Source organism: Bidens hawaiensis, unplaced genomic scaffold (assembly GCF_021521415.1).
Source record: "Bidens hawaiensis isolate Kalapana, Puna unplaced genomic scaffold, B.hawaiensis_p1.1 tig00017249_1, whole genome shotgun sequence".
NCBI lineage: Eukaryota > Viridiplantae > Streptophyta > Magnoliopsida > Asterales > Asteraceae > Bidens > Bidens hawaiensis.
In genome coordinates, this window is record NW_027492613.1 from 227,046 (window position 1) to 246,763 (window position 19,718).

At 33.3% G+C, this 19,718-nt stretch overlaps 1 pseudogene; it reads left to right on the plus strand.

Annotated features, from left to right (window-relative positions):
- Positions 1-15,156: 15,156 nt before the first annotated feature.
- LOC143553489 (adenylate isopentenyltransferase pseudogene) lies at positions 15,157-16,298 on the plus strand (annotated as a pseudogene).
- Positions 16,299-19,718: the final 3,420 nt, after the last annotated feature.

A 19,718-nucleotide genomic window follows, 5' to 3' on the forward strand; every position in this document is an offset into this window, starting at 1 on the left:
CATTTGAAAAAATATTATTAGTTTGGATTAAAATAGTCCCGACCAAAATGGGCCTAGGTTGACAGAGATCATTTGTAAAAACTGGTTAAAAGTCAAAACAAATCATTTGAAAAAATATTATTAGTTTGGATTAAAATAGTCCCGACCAAAATGGGCCTAGGTTGACAGAGATCATTTTAGAAAAAGAAAAATATTATATAAAAATGGATATAACCGTGATATTTTTGTTATGGCGGCTAGTGGCGACAAAGGCGGTTCCTCGGTGGAGGTGATGGTAGTGGCGCCGACGGCCGGTAATTATTTATTTACATTTTGTACTCAAGGATAACACGTTTATAAACATTATTATTTGTTGATTAATGATTATTGTATGGACTATAAAACACAAACACGTCATCTGATTCTACAATGGATGAAGCCCAAATTAATGCATCAATGTTTAAAGGCCCAAACTGACTCAGCTTTGCAAAACCCAGCCCAATACTACTTTACATCTATTTTTGTATTAATAGTAAATTCGAGTCAGCATTTTTAATCGAATATTATTGTCAGATAATTATCGACATAATACCAACTAGAATTAAGGCTTAATTCTTAAGAGTGAAATTATTCTACAAAGGGAAGATAAAAATGAGAAGTAAGAGAAGGATTTATAGCACACAAAAAAAAACCCTTCAAAAAAAATTAAAAATATATAAATAAAAAATCATAACTTAAAATTTAATAAAAAAACAAAAGAAGTGAAAACACAAAAATGTTTTCACCGTCATCCTTGTACTTAAAATAAAAAAAAACTCGAAAAAGACACAATGCTGAGTGAAAAAGACCATTGTGTATTTTTATTTATCATTGTGTTTTGTGTTTAATTTCGTCATTAATTGTGTCTTTTTTCCTTGACATTGTGTCTTTTTTTTCTTGATATTGTGTTATATTACTCAACATTGTGTTATATTTTGTTTGGTATTGTGTTATATTTTGCGATTTATTATGTCTTTTTTTTAGTTATAATTGTGTCTTTTGTTCATTTTCGTCGTTGTGTCTTTTGTCTCTGCATTGTGTCTTTTCGAAGATTTTCTTTTTTTTGGAACGAGAATGACAAGGGAAATATTTTTGGTTTTTAAACTTTTTCGTTTTTTATTTATATTTTGAGTTATGATTTTTTTTATTAATTTTTTGAAATTTTTTTTGAGGAGTTTTTTTTGTGTGGCCACAAATCCTTCTCACATTTCTTATTTTTGTCTCCCTTTATATTTTAATTTTTCCTTAATTCTTAAAAAATATGATAAATTTATTTCACAATCATATCCTTAATTAAATATATATTAATATCAAATAAAACTTTCTAAAAGTCGTATCGAACACCCATAATATTATTCTTGTAATAGTTAATATTAAGCAATGACATTGTTATCTTTAAAAAAAATAACAAAAAGTTTTTATGTAGATCGGTCGGCTTTACATAAGTCGATTGCATCACTTCTTGTGGTAATTTTTTTTTAAAGAATGACCATAGACAATAATAATCATAACTTTTTAAATAGTAATATTGTATTAAAATATTCTACTTTCGTTAGAATTATTATTATTATTATTATTATTATTATTATTATTATTATTATTATTATTATTACTATTTAACCTTCCAGTATGTCCATTTGCTTGTCACATAAACCTAGCATGTCAACTTTGTTAAGAAACTTAAATAAAAGAAGTTGCTAAACTAATTAATTAAAATCATTGATTGTAGAGTTGACAAATGATAACAATAATAGCTTTTAACTAAAAATTTGATTAATATATGCCACCTTAATCAACAATTAATTGCTATACTGAGTTGTAATGAAGCCAGGTGCATGCTGTTCAAAACAAAAAAAATAAAATAAAATGGAAGCCCAGTGCATCATAAAACAAGTGGCTGGCTTTCTAAACCTCATCCTTTACTTTATAAATTCTTGTTCCACCGTACACATAACAAAACCATATGGCAAATATATAATGATATGCATAAGGAATCATGAGAAAACATTTTATAAAAATACTAAAAAAAAACATTGACATTGAGAAAGTCAAATTTAAACAATAACTTTTGTATCCTTTTTATTGATGCACCGTGAAAACAATTAAAATCTTTCACATACCACCTAGATCTCTTCTCTCTTATCTCATTTGATATACCAGCAACCCCTAAACATTTCCTAAAAAGGTCGTTTCTTATATAACAAATTAGCTAGCTGAAAACAAAACAACATTCTACTGGCCGTTAATTAACACAATCTACGTGTCGAATGTTCTTCTTAGACTTCTTAAACGACACATGGTTTTTGTTATAACTCTACAGATTGTATGTATGGATGGTATGGTGTACATACATAGTATATACACAACGTCGCATTCCAATGAGGACCAATGTATTTGGTAAAAATCATGAAACCTTTTTTTTTCTTTTATAAATCTTTCTACACATGATATAGATTTTAACAAATACAAAGTATGTGAACAATTGCTGAATTTTTCACCGTGAAAGTTCCATCGTGAAGGTTCACAAATATTGTAACGACATTTGTTGGACGTAATTTCCAGCTTAATAGGCCCATCACGTATAAGTGACCGGGTTTGACCTATTGGGCCCGTGAAATTCATTAATATGTAATGGGTTTATGAGGTAGCAAATAGTGTTTTATTATATTTGGTAATGTCTTGACTAGCAAGTTAGGTTAGTCTATATAAGTCGAGTTATTGTTAGACATTATAGATTAAGAAGTTGATGCAACTAATTTAGGGTATATCAAGAGTCAAACCGAGTTAGGATTTGAGAGTTTGTAATCAGTTTTTTGAGTTATATTTTCTGATTAATATAAATGAGAGTTATTCGTTAGTTCTTGTTTGATTATCGATCCGGGACTTGAACATTTACAGTAAATTTTATTTCTTTTGAAAAGACATCTAGTTTTAAAAGAATATGATTAAAGAAATCATGTTTAGATAAGGTTCTATGAAAATGAGTTATTCTCTCATGACTTCATGTATGTTTGCATGCGTATTGTTGTATAGATGTGTGGATGTATGACATGAAATGACGCTATGTATATTCCCTTCAAAAGTTTTGTATATCAATACTCATACTTATACTTTTATTTTCAAAAATTATTTTATCTTATAATTTATATTTTAATATTTGAGTTGTTGGAGTTATTTGTCTTGTAATGATTTTTATTAATTTTTATTAACAACTTGTTTAATAAACATCATTTGACTTTAATTTTTGTTATTATAAATCGTTTTGTTAAGTTATGTTTGGTTACTAGATTTATTCTTGTCCACAAAACGTCTATGTAATAGTAATTAACTAAGTTGATAAAATATAGATTATAATTAATCGTATGACCTAATTTCCATTTGATGAAAATGACAAGAAGTTAATAACAAAAAGAAGTAAATAACACAAGGTTGTTTAATACTCGGCTTACAGGTGACATAATTATCTAATAATATTCAGCTTACGTGGTATAATTATCTCTCGTAGTACTAAAAACATATACTACAATGGACTTATCCGCCTCCCGTCCGAACCACCACCTCATCCCCCTTTCTCTTTCTCCTTTTCTCTCCTCTCTTCTTTCTCCCTTCATTGTGTTGTCCGCTCACGTTTGAATTGTCAGACCTTCTTTACTCTCCCTCTTCTCTTGCACTAACTTATGTCCATTCACTTGGCGGCCATCTCATCCAAACGACCCCTACAATCATCCCGTTGTGGATGTTCTAATATAGTTTTATATAGAGCAAGTACGAATTTCACACCGCGGGAACTTGTTCTTCACTTCGTGCCCTTTGTATGTTAAAAATTATTTTTATATTATCTTAACACTATATATATAATATTTATAACAATATAACACACACATAACATCATATTTATAGTTTATATATATATATATTAAAGTCTGGTGTTTAGTTTAAACGAGTTAAGCGAACAAACCAAGAGGCTAGCTTACCTTGACTTTGGCTCGCCTCAGTTACAAACATGTCATTCTCAAGTGTAGTTCTTAAACAAAGCTAAACAAGCCACAAATGTAATGTTTTTAAATAACATGGCATGTAGACGACATCTTAATATGTGACTGTCGATTGCAACAAGCAATGTTGTGAGTTGTGACATGTATAAGACATCTTCATATGTATCTGACATATTCACTACTATGTCTTCATAGGTTCCAACCATTAATTCACCACTTGTTTTATTTATAACTAGAAGTCATGACCCACCATTGCAGTGCCAAATAATATTTAATTTAAATTTATTAAGGCACCGTGATGCATATGGTGATGCATAGTTACCACTGTTAAAGCATCAAATGAAGTGAATAGAGAAAAGTCCTCACAAACTAATTTTGAGAATTGTATATAATATAAATGGTTCTACTCCTGACAAAGATAAAGCCAAAGAGTGGTGTTAATGTTTCAGCTTAAAATTATAATCACTTAATCATTAAATGCCTAGTTTTGGATAAACAAAAGATGTTATTTTCAGTATTTTCAATGGTAACGTTATCATTGAAAATACCCGAATCGAATTGTACCAATACTAAAAACATGAGAAACAGATACTCGTGTTGATTGTGTTCGGTCATTATCAGTTTGGTACAGTACTAGTACTTGGTTGAAAATTGCTCATCGCTAGAATATATAAATTGAAATAGAAAAACAAAAATAAAATAAATAAATAAATAAGAAGCAAAAAGAAAAAAAATCGAAAGTACCATAAGAACATCCCTAAAATATTACTTAAACCTCAACAATTATACATAACTGATTTTGAAGTCTAGGTCTAAAGTCCAAATCGATAAATTATAATTATATTATACGAAAGAAATAAAAAAAAAGCTACACAATTCACATTTAGGTTTTTTAAGTTGGTGCGGTTCACGATACCTAAGTTCGAATTCAACAAGAATATCGGATTTTTCTATGGCTGAGCCTAGCAGTTTTATTTTTTTGCTTCGAATGACCAACGAATGATCTTATTAAACAACATACAAACAAACAAAGTACGTAATATGCTTGAGCATAGCAAAAAGCTAGCCACGGCACAAGCCACCAAACCTTAAAAAAAACATCAACACACCAAACTCAACCCGATCACAAATTAAACCTACATTAATCTTCCCAAGTTAAATTCGCTCCTCTCGACTTAATTACAAGAGACAATTTTTTTTATTTAACAAATAAAATTATAACTTGAGTAATAGTTCCATCGAATAGAGGACAATTGTTAAGGAAGCAATGTTGCGTGGGACCATGTGATTGTGTGGGGACAGTGGGATGCATAGAACCCACGCTCACTGCCACTGCCAACTGCTCGGACCGGTGCTCCATATACACCAGCCAATTGTGAATCAGGTGGGTGATGGTGCAACCGCACCACCCTTGATGGCACCACAATCGATTCACAACACTACAACAGCATGCTTTCAACTCAAATTCTATATTATTATTTCTTAATCATTGGTTTTTTAGGGAACTTTATTTTATGTTTAAGTTTGTTTTATTCCTCGTATTACGATGGTTGTTTTCATTTTTCGTTTTTAATATTTATAGATTTATTTATAATTTAATTTTATTTATTGTAAGTAAGTTAATAATATATTTAGGATGATGAAAGGGTTTTACAAATAAATGGGATGTTATAACCCGTTTGAAAGTTATCTAAGTTTGATGAGGTATTTTTTTCCTATAAAATGATTTTTTAATTATAAATAATATCTTTTAAAAAAGCGGATACTACTTTTTAGTATGTCCCTATTTTAGATGATTTTTATATCAAATATTTGGTGAAATTAATATTTTAATTTAATAAGATATTATAGCCCGTTTAATGGCTATCTGGGTTTTGTGAGACCCGTGCCCATGAATTCGAGTTAAATGCATGAGAAGCCTTCATTTACAAATACAATAATTTGATGGCTTGAGAGAATGTATAGAGGTTTCGTTTATATATATTTACGATATTCAATAGTCGTTCATAATTTTAATTTTTTTAGCATTACACTTTTATATATCTTTGGATACATACATCAAAAAAATAGAGTTAAGTTCGGTTTTTGCACCTATGGTCGAGTCAAAATTGGCATTTTCATCTAAAAGTTTATTTTTTGCTTGAAACACACCGTGTTTTGCAATTTTTTTTCTCGTTTTAGACCATTTAACTAACACAGTCAGATAATTTTGTTAACTCAAAGGGTATTTTAGTCAATTTAGCTCATGTAGTCATGTGCATTCTAATAACCCATTACATCATCGATTCTTTCCATCATCAATTCATTCAACACGCTCATATAAAACCCTAGTTTCATTTTCTCTTAAATCATCTACCAATGAAAAGCACCTAACATTATTTACGTGGTACGCTTCTTAATGCTCTTAGCAAACATCTTTTATATAGAATCTTTTTGGATCTTAAAACAATTTAAAATGATATAAGACTTCCTTAGAAACCCAAAGTTGATTCACATGCTATGTATAGAACTAGAATAACTTAGAGATCAAGAGTCAAACTTTAGCCTAGGTTGAAGATAACTTCTACTTGCTGATCTCCTCAAATGGTACTATTGGATCTCCACATGTTTCCAGTTTTAGACCTTTATGCTAGTTAACACGAAGTTTAACGAACAACATACTAGAGGTTGAGTTTCTTTAAAAAGGTGAAGTTTTTTCATAAAGAGTGCCTAAAAACCTTAGAAATTAACTATTTTATCATTTACATATGACACGTTCTAGTTGGACCCGTTTCCCCTTATGATGAAAAAAAGATTTTATGGTTAAAATTAGGGGTGTGTTCATCAAATAACCAATTTTCATGCTAATCGAATCGAATAATTCAAATAATTTATTTCTTTTGGTGGTATTCGTATTCGATTCATATTCAGTTTAAAGGTGAATTATTCTATTCGAATTTATATTCGGATTACATGCTATATTCGAAATTCGATTCTATTTGTATTTGAAACTCGAATTCGAATCGAATAAATTCAATTTGATTCAAGTTCACCTATGTCAAAAACTTCAAAAACCATAATCGTAATTGTAAAACACACAAATACAAGTTTAAAGTATCTTAATGTCACATGGCAATAAGCTTAAAATTATGTATACCCAAAATTAAGAAATATTTGTATGGGCTATTATGTTTAATTACTATATGTTGGACATTTATTATTTATGGATTTAACTCAAATTAGTAAATTAAATACATATTAATATATTTTATAATTTGAATTCGAATTTCAAATCAAATAAAAAATCATGAATTCGTATTCGATTACTATACTCGAATACGAATCCAATCGAATTCGAATATTTCAAAACCAAATTCGAATCTTCATAATTTAATCGAATTTCGAATGTTATGAATTTGAATCAAATTCTAAACACCCGCGTTAATCAAGAGAATCAATGCAGTTTGTATTGCGCAGTTATCACTTATAAAATTCGTTTACCATTTAGAATTACCGAAAGTTGAATGGGATCATATCACATTCAAAATGCTCCACTTGATTAAAATGCATAATTCATAATGTGGCACAAGCACCACTAGATAAAATATTAGTTTGTGATATGTTAAACTAAGTTGAAGACGATCCATTTTAGCCCGTAAGATAAAACAATTGTGAAAGAAGCAGACTGTCCAGTGATAAATTTAGTCAAAAATTATTTTATGTTTTAAGTAGATTTCATGAACAAAGTCTTAACTTGGTTGAAAAAAGTAATATACTAAAGTTGATTATGACGGGACTTGTGGTGGTTCGTATGATCCTATCTTAAACCATTCGAATCATTTAAGAAACATACTTACAATAACTAGATTCAAATAATTTTTTTAAAAAGGAAAACTATATATTTAGACAAACTAACTAATTTCATTATATATAGAGATACATACAATATAAGTATATAACATTAAGCTAGCGCCTAGCAGAAGACCAGTGTCACCTTTAACATATTTGCATATTTGATTGAAGTGAAGATATAGCTCAACTGAGGTTTAGCTTAACTAGCATTGGAGAGGGAGTGAAGATTTGGGCTGGAGATCGCAAGGTCTCATATTAGAATCCGATCCGAACTGGGTGTTATCGCAGTGGGCCTTTGGGCGTCGGGTTTTCCTTGAAACATAAGATGGTAGACTTGTGTCACACCCCGACCATGACGGAAACGTCGAGGCGCAACCGATTGTTCATCGCACACGACACTATTAAGTGACAATATTTAATCAACTCATTTAAATTCATAAAAACACAAAGAGTCACATAACTTGTTCATACAATAACCGAATTCAAATCATAGTAAATAATATATTGTTCGTTTTGCTAATATCCTAATAGTCTTGATAACGTTTTTTTTTCTTCAAGTCCTCGAGTCAACCTAAAGTCAAACCTGTAACATTGCATAAATAGATTTTGTCAACACAAAGGTTGGTGAGCAATTTCATAGTTTTTGAACAATAGATATATAATATGAAATTCCACAACTTGTATACAAAACAATAAATAATGGCAACAATTTAGATAAATGAAATCGTTAATAAGAATACATTAAGGACACCTTTCTATAAGGGATGCCAAATATACTCGGATTTTGTATGAAATCGTTAATAAGAATACATTAACGACACCTTTCTATAAGGGGATGCCAGATATACTCGGATTTATGAATCAACCATCCAAAAGCGGTAAACATATTAGCACTTAAGCATATAAGCATATAATCACCAAATCGAGCATTTATTTAAGTGAAGTATACAATAAAGTTTGTGGTTTAAGACTCAAGTATAAATCATTTGGATTTGAATAAGTTTGCAATGTCACCCCCAAAATATAAAAGAGTGAAAACAGGGGATGAAAGTACTCACATTCAAGTAATAAACTTGAAAGATTTGATGATTTGGAGATTAACCGGAACGATGAGTTTAACGAACGAAGCCTAAAGGAGAAGAAGTCTTGTATTAGAAAAGTTGTATTGGAAGTCTTTAAATGAAAATAAATGATAAGAAATATAAACAATTTAAAGTTTAAGGTTTAAAATGTAAATATTTAAGAAATTATAATAATAGTCCTTTAAAAATGTAAGTTTGCTCGAAACCAGGTTAAAGTATCTAGCCCTTAATTTTACTCAACCTATGTTAAGTAATAAGGTGGGTAAAAATGCAAGAAAACAAGTCCCTTTATAATATAGATACTAAAACGGGTTTTAACGAGTGTTCGGGTGGTCGGTTCGGGTCTTGGTGACTTGACCAAACCCAAAGTCAACTTTCCCAAAATAATAAATGTATGAGATAACTCAATAAATCTTAAAGAGACTTAACCAAGTATGTAGTTCTATTGTTTTAGAACTAACAACGTCCTTTAATCGAGTGTTCGGTTTAGTCGGTCCAAACTTTGTTATAGGATCAAGTTGGATTCAACATTCCGAGTACTTTGTGAAAATAATTAAAATCAGTTTATAAAGTATTTTTAAAGAAATATATAAGCTTTAATGGTTAAAAACACACTTGTGTGTCTTAAGCGAGTAAATTTGGTTTAGTTCGGTTTGGTTCGGTTTTTTATCTTGGAATAAGGCCAAGAATGGTTACCACATGTCCAAACATCATAGAACTTGTAAAATAATTTATAAATAATAATACCAAAGTTTTACATACAAAAAGTCAACAACAAAGTCTTTAAACGAAAGTTCAGTTTCCGGTTCGGATCTTGTTTCGGGATAAGAACGAGGTTAGATTCTACAAACCCATAACCATGGAACTAATTAAAATGATTTTAGAAACTCAAATCTTACATAAAACATTGTAAGGCCCCGAACCCGGTAGCCTTACTTTAGCGTCGGATTTACTCATAAACACAGTTCTTACAAATCAGAGTTCATTAAAACTTTCGCGGAATATAAAAACTTTCATGAAACGTTACAACAATCCAAAACTTGCCTTAATTAAACATTCTTGTCTTTCAAAATAAACGTCAATTACATTAAAACATCTTGAGTCTTCAAATGCCAGTCTCCTATTCGCCCACCATGTGCCCGCTCAAGCTAGTTGTCTTATTCTACTCACCTGCGTGCATACTAAAAGTCAGCTACGCTGAGTGAGTTCTAGTTAATCGGACGCCATACAATACATACACATACATACATATCCGAAGATACATATCCATACCTAACTAGTTACCCTTCTGTTCTACATACATACTTACTACCATACATACATACATATCTACAATCACTAACCTCAGTCTACCGAGAGTACGTTCATAGTCCGCTGTCTATACCTGTACTCAAGGTCGTGAACACGTAAAAGGTCCACAGTCCTTACCTATGTTCACCATTTATGGTACGTGCAAGGTCCGCAGTCCTTCCCTATACCATCCTACATCCACAACACGTACAAGGTCCACAGTCCTTCCCTATGTTGCAACCTAAACCATAGCACGTACGAGGTCCGCAGTCCTCCCCTATGCTACCACAATACAAATACAGCACGTATAAGGTCCACAGTCCTTTCATATGCTGATGCCTATCTATAATACGTATAAGGTCCGCAGTCCTTAACTACGTTGTCGTCTATTATCTGTAACACGTATAAGGCCCACCATCCCTATCTACGTTTACATCTATCATCTACTTTACGTATAAGGCCCGCAGTCCTTAACTACGTTGTCGTCTATTATCTGTAATACGTATAAGGCCCACCGTCCCTATCTACGTTTACATCTATCATCTACATTACGTATAAGGCCCGCAGTCCTTAACTACGCCATCACCAGCCGAGTCTATGTCCGACAAAAGCTAGAGGGATTTGTCATCCTAACTTACTATGTCGAACGTAGAACTCACATGCCATTCGTGTACCTGTATACACATACTTCACATATACAATAATTACATTATAGCATAAGAACACTCTAGGCGTTCTTTACATCATTCATTTAATAACCATACCTCTTGTCGATACGTGCAATATCCGAAAATCATTCACGCCCCGACAAGTGTTCATTTGTAATGTTCATACATCTTCGATATATAATATTCGTACCTTTATTTTTGACCTGACAGTACGCGCAATATCCGAAGATCGTTCGCGTACCGACAAGCAATCATTCATATCCATCACATATATCACATATGGCATACACTTATCACTTAGGATAAATGTATTAACAACACATCGAGTATGCACACAGCCCCGAAAACATAACACATAAATGGGGCTAGAAACTCACCTGATTCCTGTTACGCTCTCCGTTAATCGTTATTCCCTTCTTGAGCTGTGCACGGCTAACTGTATAATATTTACATGTATCAATTAACTACTACTACTCATGTTGTATTTCTATCTTTATACAACCCACAACGAACGGGGGTCCGGGGGCAGCGCCCCTGGCAGCGGGGTCTAGGGGCGGCAGCCCCTAGCAGGGTCCAAGGGGCAGAGCCCCTGGCTGGGGTCGAAGTTAAACCTTAGGCGAACTTAGCTTTAGGCGAAGTTAAACCTTATGCGAACTTAGCTTTAGGCGAAGTTAAATCTTAGGCGAACTTAGCTTTAGGCGAAGTTAAACCTTAGGTGAACTTAGCTTTAGGCGAAGTTAAACCTTAGGCGAACTTAGCTTTAGGCGAAGTTAAACCTTAGGCGAACTTAGCTTTAGGCGAAGTTAAACCTTAGGCGAACTTAGCTTTAGGCGAAGTTACCAGCTAGGCGAACTTAGCTTTAGGCGAAGTTACCAGCTAGGCGAACTTGGCCGTAGGCGAAGTTAAGCTTTGAAGGCGAAGTTAAGCTTTGAAGGCGAAGTTACCAGTTTGCAGGCGAAGTTATCAGTTTGCAGGCGAAGTTGCCCAGTTCAGCTACGGGTTTGGTTTTTATCAAGCATTTTGGCGATTTTAATACCCTTGTTATGGTTCGACATCACCCACTAACGTTCCCTAACCATTTCGTTCGTATATATATCCCGTATATACTATAAAGCTTGGATCTTTAAGCTTAAGGACATTCAATAAAACATAAACTTTAAAGGTCAAGAACATACCTTTTGTGCTCGTTTGGATCTCGTTTAACTTGTTTAATCACAACTAATCGTTTACTCTCTCTCGGATCTTGCTCGTTTCTCTCCCTCGGCCGCCGGCCGTATATGGCGGTGTGTGGTGTGTGTGTGTTTTGGAGTGTGTAGAGATTATGATGGAAATGAAATGAGGGTTTAGGGTTTTAGGTTGGTTTAGGGGATATTTATATCCCTTAAAGCCCATGAACCTAAAGCCCATTCTCATTTAACCCATCTCAATTAATCTAAATCCATGATCCGTTCTTTACTCGATATTAATTAATTAATAACACGGAAATCACTAAACGTAACTTTCTTTATTCAACATTATAAATTTTAGGATGTTACAAACATGTTAATACAACTATTTAAACAAACTAGTAAACAAGAGTTCGGCTTCCGGTTTGGAGCTATTTACGAAATAACCGAGGCTAGTCTCTAGAAACCCATAACCATGGAACTCAAAATGTAAAATAAAACTAAGATGAGCAGAAGTTAAACAAGTATAACTAGTTTGATAGTTAGATGCGGAAAATATATATAATCAAGGACTACTACGAGTCCTCCATGTAGCTTTGTCTTATGGGCCGGACACTTAACTGACCGAGACCGGAGAAATGCCCACCGAAGGTACAAAGGGTGCTATTATATATATGTTGTATAACAATCTTCAAGTATAAATAAGTGTTAACAAGTTGATTATAATGTAAGACTATGGTCAGTTTGACTTTGGAAAGTCAAATTGCCAAAAAAAAATATGAAGAACACCTTTGAATGCTTGAGAATTGGAAGAGAAAGAGATGAATGAGCAAGGATTAATGAAGGGGATAGGGGTGTATATATAGAGTGGGTTGAAAGAGTCAAGCATGGTGTGTGATATCAAGGTTTGCATGCAAAAGGGTCAAGACAAGTCACAAAACAACAAAAAAAATAAAAAAAAAATGGGCTGCTGGTCTGCTGCTGATCTGCTGCTGGTCAGCACGTCGGTTCGCGTCCGGAAGTTCGTTTTTGATGTATCTTGAGCGTTTTAAGTCCATTTTCGAATCCGTAAAAGGGGTTTTTCAAATTAGACAAGAGGGAATGTTTTAGTAACATAAAATCCAATATTTTATATATTTGATATGTTCGGGATATAAATCGGGTCGGTTTACAACATAAAAACAAATACAAAATAAATACAATTTGACCCGAAATCGAGGATTGTCACAACTTGGGCTCTTATTGGTCGTCTTTTACCATTGGTTTATTAGTATATTATTTAAAAAAATCGATTTGTAATTATAATGAATTGTATGAACTGCATATTTTCTTTATTCATAATCGTATGCATATATACAAGAATGACTATACATTAAATAAGGAAAACATATCAAAAGGAATTATCTATAAATATAAACATATCAAATGAAATTATCTATAAATATAGATTATGTTTGAATGTTTGAACGGGAATGTTTGATATCTCTAATATGATGCCCCTGCAAGATGGACGACTTGAAGTGAGACCAATATTGGACAAGAGAAGATGATGGTTATGTTTGAGTAGAGGCTTGTAAGGGCATCCACTGAACTTTTTCACCCGCAATATGAGTAACTCGTAGGGATCCTCGCTGAACTTTTTCACGTACGAAGTGAAAGTCTAAAGCTAGATGTTTCATCCGAGAGTGAAATATTGGATTGGCGGAATAATGTGTAGCACTTAGGTTATCACAGTAGATAGTGGGTGTGACGACTGATTGATAACTGAGTTCTGTCATTAAAGATATGATCCATTGTAGTTCAGCTGTGGTAGATGCAACTGCACGAAATTTAGCTTCAGTGGATGATCGAGCCAAAGTAGGTTGTCTTTTTGAATTCCATGATACCGGGTTTGAACCTAGGTATACGATATAACCGGAAGTGCTTCGGTTGGTTTGTTTCACCTGCCCAGTCGGCGTCGCTAAAAGCATGCAGGTGTAATGGGAGTGACGTTTGATAAGTAATTAGAGGTGCGCAAATCGGGATTTTCTAATACCCGGTTCCGGGTATGGAACCGGGTTCGGTTATGACCGGGTATTGAAAAATCGGGTATTGGCAATACCCGGGTCGGGTATGGGTATTGTCTCTAAAAGCCGTACCCTATGCACAGGATTCGGGTCGGCTATAGAACCGAGTATTTGAATACCCTATTTTCGGGTTTTGAAAAAACTCTATATTGGGGTTGCATTTTTTCCGGGTATAGATTGGGTTTTCTTAGGGGCTGCACTTTTTTGTTATATTTTTAAGGTAATTTCAAGTATATATCATTTGATATAACCAGTTTTCGGGTATTTGAAAAGCCCAGTTCTAGTTTTCGGCCTTTTATATTTAAATGCATACCTTATTCGTACCCTACAAGTATGGTCAAGTACGAGTTCTGATAAAAAAAACCGTGTTTTTTCACACATCTACTTGTAATATTTATATTCTAGTGGATTTACCCATGTGAGTGTTGGGCTTTTGTCTTTCGGCACTATAAAAACAAAGCCCACCCACAGCCACAAACCGTCACTAACTAACTCCACACCCCCAACATTCATTATTCCGATAATAATAATCCTTCATAATTCTCTCCGACCAAACAAGCACTCCCCTCTCAACACATTCAATCATTCATCCAAAAAAAATAATCACCCAACAACAATACATCCACAAGATTGAGTCACAACACTACATGCAGAAGATTTCACATTTACACAAAACAATCAAGATAAATAATATTATTATTATTATTATCATTACAAAATGAAGGAATGAATTTATAGCAGCTTTCGGTTAACTCCCCATCATCACCTCGCACGTATCCAACACGAAAACGACAACCCAACCCCAGTCAGTCCTCTAACACACTCACACATATATATTATATCTAGAGAGAGAAACAAGGTTATATCTATATCTATATTCTATATATATATATATATATATAGTGTATGTAACCAACACTAGCATTTTGTATAAATCCCAATATTAATCCCTCAAACTCTCTCTCTCTCTCTCTCTCTCTCTCTCATTCATGTCTTTTGTATGCTGCTAATGGTCTAGTCATTACCTTCATCAAACCCTAATGAGACTACCATTTTCAACAACTTATTACCATCATAATATTATTAATATTAATAATAATAATAATAATATTTTTTTCAAATCATTCCTCACCTTCTTCCAACCTTCTTCTTCTTCCTCTTACACGTGTCACAATAATAATATTAATAACAATAATATTATTATTACCACTACCCATATGGAACCACCTTCAACCATACCCGACCCACCACCGATTTCCACCGCTACCACCGTCGTCCGCCGCCACCGGAAACGTAAAGTAGTCGTGATTATGGGCCCCACCGGCGCCGGAAAATCAAGGCTCTCAGTCGATCTTATCACTCGATACTTCACAAACGGTGAGATAATAAACTCCGATAAAATGCAAGTTTACTCGGGTCTTAATATCACCACCAACAAGATGACACCCGACGAGCAATTGCGGGTCCCACACCATCTTCTCGGGGCGATTGACCCGACAAAACCGGTTTTTACGACATCGGATTTCAGAAAGCTAGCGGCGGAGTATGTTTCTGATATCAAATCACGTCGTGGGTTGCCGTTTATTGTTGGCGGGTCGAATAGTTTGATTTACTCGCTTGTGACAAAACGGTATGATCCGGGTTTGGATGTGTTTAACGGACCCGACCCGAGTCCGGTGAGTTTGGATTTCAGGTTTTATTGTTGTTTTATTTGGGTGGATGTTTGTTTACCCGTTTTGAATCAGTATTTATCGAAGCGGGTTGATGAGATGTTGGATTCGGGTATGTTTGAAGAGCTGGTGGAGTTTTTCGGGTCGGGTGAGAGTGACCGGGTCAAAAAGTCGGGTTTGGGTCAGGCGATCGGGGTGCCGGAGTTCGAGAGGTATTTCGAGAAGTTCGGGGAATCCGAGGTTGTTGGGGTTGGTCGGGAGATGTACGAGGAAGTGGTGAGGCGGATTAAGGATAACACGTGTCAGCTCGCGAAGAAGCAGGTGAGTAAGATCCTACGGCTGAGAGACGCCGGGTGGGATTTGAAGAGGGTGGATGCCACGGAGGCGTTTAGGGCGGCGGTGATGACGTCAGATTCCGGCGGTACGAGGGTGGCGGAAGTGTGGGAGAAACATGTTGTGGAACCAAGCATGAAGATCGTGAAACATTTCTTGGATGAGTAGGTTTTCCAGCTATTTCCAGCCGTCAAATTTTTATTATTAATTTTTTACTTTGTTTATTTTTTTATTTTGATTTATTTTTCTACTCAATGTAAAAGTTTCTTCATAATTTGGGGGGAGTCGGTCAATCACACCAGTTTTGAAGTATTTAGGATTGCGTTTTTGGTAAATTTATTTGTAGCAAATTTTCTTCTTTTTTTTTTATAATTTGTAAACAGCCAAATATATTAGTTACAAATCACCAGCTATGCAGTCAATCTCGGTGGTATATCGGTTATTGGTTCACATGTGAAATATCGGTCAGAATATCAATACCGATAATATCGGTGATATTGACCGCTATTTGACCGATATTTCACATATATTCCCGATATCAGTGTTTTAAGTCTTAATTTTCAAATTTTAGTGTTTAATGCTGGGGTTTCGCGTCTTAAGCAATTCCTACTTCCTACAGTTGTTAGTGTTGCAAAGGGTTAATTTGTTGATAGTATGAGAATATACTGAATTATTAGTGTTAAAGTGCTATATATATATTCTTTATTATATTAAAATTACCGATATTCTACTTATATCTCACCGCGATAACCGATTTCTCAAATATCGGTTGTATGATCACTATTTGAAAGGAAACCACCTTTTTAGTTTCTACAATTTTAAAAGATTGATGATAAATTAAAAGTTGGAATTTAAATTTAAAGAAACATAAGTTGACCTTTTTGTTTGTTTCCAGCCCAAAAGGGTATCTTTGGACGCATTCTAATGTTCCTTAAAGTTAATACCAATAAAAACTTGCGAATGCCGTCAACATGTGAAATGAATTGTATATAATGTTTTGAGTAGAGGTGACAATAATGTAGAGATCGAGAGGTTAGCGGGTTATTCGGTTTGTATTGACGGGATTGAGAGGCTAGAAGGTTGTCGGGTTTGTGTTGACGGGATTTGGTTGAAATTAATAAACTTTAACACAAGGTGCCGCCTATAAAAAGTTGTTTATAGAACAAGTACGCGAGTAAATAAGTTCACGAGTTAAAAGTTTTTTATTGTTAGTTTTTTTTTCTTTTTTTTTTTTGTTTCTATTCTTAAGCGTCTGCCTCTTTAATTATAGTATGACCCAAAAGTTAGGTATTTGACATGTTAATTCAAACAAGGTTTGTTTATTAAACACGTTATGTTGAATAACTCACGACCGCTTATTTCAGTCAAGTATTTCAGCCGTGTTAGTCTCGTATTTCGGCCGTGTTAGAAAGATATATTTAAGCTCACAGTATTAACATTATTTAAATAAAGAGTAATAAAATGGTATTAAGTAAATGAAATAAATTTCGGAATAACAATGTGTGTACATTGTGTGACATGGTGGCTACGTGCGATGCAATTTCCCAATGAAATAAATTGAACAATAAGTTTAGGGGATGGCACCATTACGACATGTCTCTCTGACTCTACGGAGTGTCACATATCTTTTCTTCATATATACCGGTACGTGTTATTTTAAAGAGTTGAAATCAATGTTCTCGTCTCTACACTAGGAATGTCATGAAATAGATCCAAAATCGAAAAATCTGAACTGAACAAAAGCCAATGGCTTAGTTTTTGTTTTGTAAAAACCGAACTTACGGTTCGATTTTGGGTTTGCAGGAATTAAAAACCGAAAAACACTAAACCGACCAGAAATTTTATTTTCACGTTTTATTTTAAGTAATTTACAATAATTCAAAAAATACGCAAATAAAATATTATAGCCCAATTTATAATAATTAATTAGTTATCAGTTAACAAAATAACTTAGTCTTAAATTCATTATTTTGGGTCAATCATATTTTTCGGCCCAAAATTTTCAAGCTCAAATGGTAAAAGTCATAAAACAAAAAAAAACTAAATCCAAACAAAAACTAAACGAGAACCAAAAAAAACGAAACTAAGCATTTTAAGATTCAAATTATGTAGTTTTGATCTTGGTTTGGTTTTAGCCCATAAACAACCCAAATCAAATCATGCACACCTTAATTTCCGCCTTAGCTTTGTTGGCTCGCGTCCCGTTCCAAACCGAAGCCGCACTCTCCACCCTTAGCTTATCTATCCCTACAAAAATGAACACTATTATAATATTCGTGAAAGTGTCCTAATAAAGTAATAAACGTGTGTGAATGTTCTATCTAAACTTATAAAGAGAGATAGTTAAGACTCATATATATCAAGGTGACTAGCTGATCACAAAGATATCTTCTACAATGCAAAATGCTTAAAATGTAACATCAAATATGAAATATGACAATAACAGTAATATTAGTCCTCATTCATATTTTTTTATATGTAGTATTATACTTGTTTAAACTTTTTTTTATATATTGTATATAGACACACTGACGATAAAAAACAAAAAAACATGATAATAAATAAAAAGACATAATTATCTAATAAAAATTATAGAATCTACAAGTTAGAAATCGAAAAACGAAAATCTGAAATCCAATATTGTGAAGTTCGACGAGACGGTCGAGTACAACTAGATTGAGTTCAACTGGAGTCCGTTTGATACCCTTCCTGCGACATCCTAGTTTCAGAAGACTTTGTATTTGAATCTAACCCACATACAATATAACAACTCATATCAAGCCATCAAGTTGAATTGTTTATCTTGCAAAGATAGAAGATGTGTCATATGTGGAAGAGAGTGACAAAAGAGTTTGTTAAAAGCGACATCCTTAAGTTTATTACTAATCAAGACAACTCAATGTTCTATAGCGCAAAACTTTGATACAAAAACAATTTTAATTTATGTTTCATGTTATTAATAAACTTGTATTCATCGAAACTCACAATCTCTTCTCTTTCTTAAGTATTGAATGTTAATGTTTATATGATATTATAAAAGTTTATATGACTATATAACTTGTTTATTTTACAGAATCCGTGATGCCAATATAGAAATGAGAGATGATGAGCAAGATATAATAAAAAATTAACTATGTATTCACGAGTGGTTAATAAAGACTTGATGATGTTAGGATATGATGAAAACTATTAAGAATGCAGTCAAAATACATTGAACTATAACTTAGATAATCTTATATACTAACACTGACGAATTCTACATTTTTTTTTCTATTAGGAGCTTAACCAAAATTATGGAGGGCGACAACCCCCATACTCTACATGTAGACACACCGCTGCTTGTTGATTGTTCTATACTTTCAGTCCACTACATTTTATTCTGTTATAGAATGCTATGACACAAAATGACATGGAGAGTGTACATTAGAATTTATGACTTCTTTTTCAGCCATTGGTTAGAATGAGATGATTTGGAGGCAATGGTACAAACATATAGGTTTGGATGATCTAATCCGGATAATTGCTAGGATAACTATCTCTTCAGATATTAAATATATGATGCGTATAAAGATTATCTTATATTAAACATGTTTTACTTA